At 34.4% G+C, this 3,038-nt stretch overlaps 1 non-coding gene across 1 annotated transcript; it reads right to left on the bottom strand.

Moving 5' to 3' along the window:
* Nucleotides 1-522: 522 nt before the first annotated feature.
* LOC118758386 (U6 spliceosomal RNA) lies at nucleotides 523-629 on the bottom strand. Its single transcript, XR_004995682.2, has one exon. It is a non-coding gene; the product is annotated as a U6 spliceosomal RNA (small nuclear RNA).
* Nucleotides 630-3,038: the final 2,409 nt, after the last annotated feature.

Below are 3,038 nucleotides of genomic sequence, written 5' to 3'. Positions count from 1 at the left end.
AATTTTTAATACTAAATAAGATCGAAAACTGTCCACAACTCAAAAAAAAAAAAAAAAAGAGGAAACAGAAAGTAATGAATTCAATTAGATCTTTTATTAAAATACTTAAAAGACACCATAAGAATATATAAGATTATGGATAATCACGGAAATATTGAAAAGATATATTGGTGAACATAGCTACATTTACATACATTTGTCATAGAAATAAACAAATGGGTCCAGCACAATAGCGTAGTGGCTAAATTCCTAGACTTGCATACATCGGGATCCCATGTGGCCACCTGTTCATATCCTGGCTGCTCGACTTCCCATCCAGCCCCCTGTCTGTGGCCTGGAGAAAGCAACAGAAAAGGCCCAAAGCCTTGGGACTCAGGAAAGTCTCTTGGCTCCTGGCTTTGGCTCCGTGCAGCATGGGAGGTTGTAGCCACATAGGGAGCGGACCAGAGTGCAGAAGATCTTTCTGTCTGTATCTCCTGTTCTCTGTAAATCTGCCTGTCCTTTTTTTTTCATTTTTCTAAGAAAGATATGGAATACTTCATGAATTTGCATGTCATCCTTGCGCAAGGTCCATGATAATCCTCTCCGTATCATTCTGATTTTAGTATACATGCTGCCAAGGTGAGCACCCGCCTTTCCAATAAAAAATAATAAATATTTACAAGTATATAGGTGAAAATTTAAAGTGTAATTCAAAGAGAAATAAGTACACCTATTTCAAAGTAATGCAAAAGAAAAAAGAAAAAAGAAAAGAAAAAATAAAAAGGAAAGGAAAGAAAAAAGAAAAGAAAAGAAAAAAGAAAAAAAGCAGTGGTTGGCCCGCTCGGATAGTGCTGCTTGCCACTGGCTGGCTCCTACTTCAGTGTCTGTCTCACTCTTTAACTCTACCATTAAGAATTCAACCTTTATTATAAGGATTAAACATTGATTAAGCATTATTTTTTCAAAGTCATCCGGTACATATTATTACTGGCTATATTACATAGTATTAACACAGAATTTCTCTAGAAATGACAAACTCAGGACCATCAATTAGTATCTGAATATTAGTGGTGGATGAAAAAAATTACATTTTTGTTATTGCTTTCTGCACTGGGAAATAATAGTAATTCTCCATTGGAGGTGACAGAGCAGTCACTGTTGATCTTTAAAGAATTACAAACAATAAAACCCAATGGATGGGATAGGCATTAATAAAAACCTGCAAAACAAAATTTTTAGGTCTCAGTCCTAGGTTGCTGCAAGTTCAAATTGGCCTTTTAAGTATGCCAGGGGCAGGAACACTGAGAGACTATTAAAGCTAAAACTATGCATATTAACCCTGAGTTCTTCACCTGAGATAGGACTAAGACTTGGTTTCTCATCTATAACTTTAGGACAAAGATCCCCTACAGGTAGGGTTTTCTGTGATTATCAATGGGACATCATATGAAAAGAATATCTAGTTCATTGTTAATACTAAATTTATGATAGCTATTATTTTCTGCTCTCAAAAAATGTGGAAATTTGTGTACAAAAGGAACAGGATTATTTATATCAGAACATGGTTAATATAATTGAATACAAATTTTAATGAGATTTGTAGAATTTGGTAGAATTTGATAGTCTACCTTTAAAATCATTAGGTCAAGACTTGCAAAGTATTATGTCTTTTCATAAAGGTCATTGAAGTTCTTGGTGCAATTTTAAATAATGGATTTACACTGCTGCCTTGCACACACAAATGAGTGCCCTGTGAACTGATAGTCACACACGTTCATCAGAGACTGCACCGGCATGCTGATCAACATCCCTCACTCACTAACAGACAGGACTCCTTCCTTGAGCTTTCTTTTGCACACTCTTCTAAAAGCTCCTTGATTCCTTGCTGTTCAAACAACCAATAACCTCTGCAATCAACAAGAAAATTAGAAACAGGTGGGAGCTTATTTTTAATGATGCCGGGACCAAATTGTTTAACTTAAATCTAAATTTTTTTCTTCCAATCCTTTTATTGCCTAACAAATATTAATTATGTGAAGTCAGACAGTCTTTGACTTTCTCATTGCCTCTGATCAAGCTCTGTAACTAACCCTCTGCTTTTGTATTTAATTAATGTGATGCGGGTGCCTTTCCTTGCCACTTCTCTTTTACCTGAAGTCTTCAGCACAAACATGATATCCTTGGGATTTAGCTAATGCCCTGGCAGTCTTTACAAATTTACCTAGATGATTATAAATGAAACAGATTGAGAACATTTGCTCCTGGATTGTCATTATTTACTTTAATGAGTGCGTATTAGTGAATCGGAAATAAAGTTTCAACATCATAAATGGCAAGTATTGGCCCTATTTCTGTCTGTTTTGCTTTAAAATATTCTTAATCCTATTTCCCTAAGGTTTCTAGAAGAAGTATCAAAATGTTTTGTATTCATATTTCAAATGAGAGTGAATTAAACAATAAGACTGTCAGTTGCAGTCATTTCTAGATTATTCACAAAATACGTGCCTACTGAATGAACAACAAATAAAGCTCAGAGCAAGCTTCTATGCTGTCGAACATCATCTGTTCTGCCATTTCTCAAGTACTCATGAAAAATATGTGCAGTGAAACCAAAGTCATGTCAAAAAGCATCATGCAAGTAAATAGCAACTAATTTTACAGCAGTCCAGACCTTTAAGTTTACTACAACATGCCTCATTAACTGCAAGCAAAGTAGCATTCACTATCCATCATACATCAAATTAACCAGCTATTTCCCCTCTATGATTGCTATTTGAAATAAATTTATAATAATATTATTAGTGTATAGAAAGAAAACTATTTATGCTGCCTAAAATGTACAGCAGAGCACATAGCTTTGGGGGTGGGGAATGAAACCTTATAAATATTTCACATTCCATTTGAAATAATCTACAATGACTTGTTTTTAATGATCTGCCAATGTTTTCTAAGTGTCACTCATCTATTAATATCTTATCAAAAGAACAGATTCTTTTTAGCTATCTCAACATTTAATACAAAATATTTAGTGTCATTTCAAAATATTTACTTCTGCA

The sequence above is a fragment of the Ochotona princeps genome, chromosome 1 (genome assembly GCF_030435755.1).
Source record: "Ochotona princeps isolate mOchPri1 chromosome 1, mOchPri1.hap1, whole genome shotgun sequence".
NCBI lineage: Eukaryota > Metazoa > Chordata > Mammalia > Lagomorpha > Ochotonidae > Ochotona > Ochotona princeps.
Note: the sequence above shows the minus strand (reverse complement) of the source record. Positions and strands in the feature narration are given on the sequence as shown.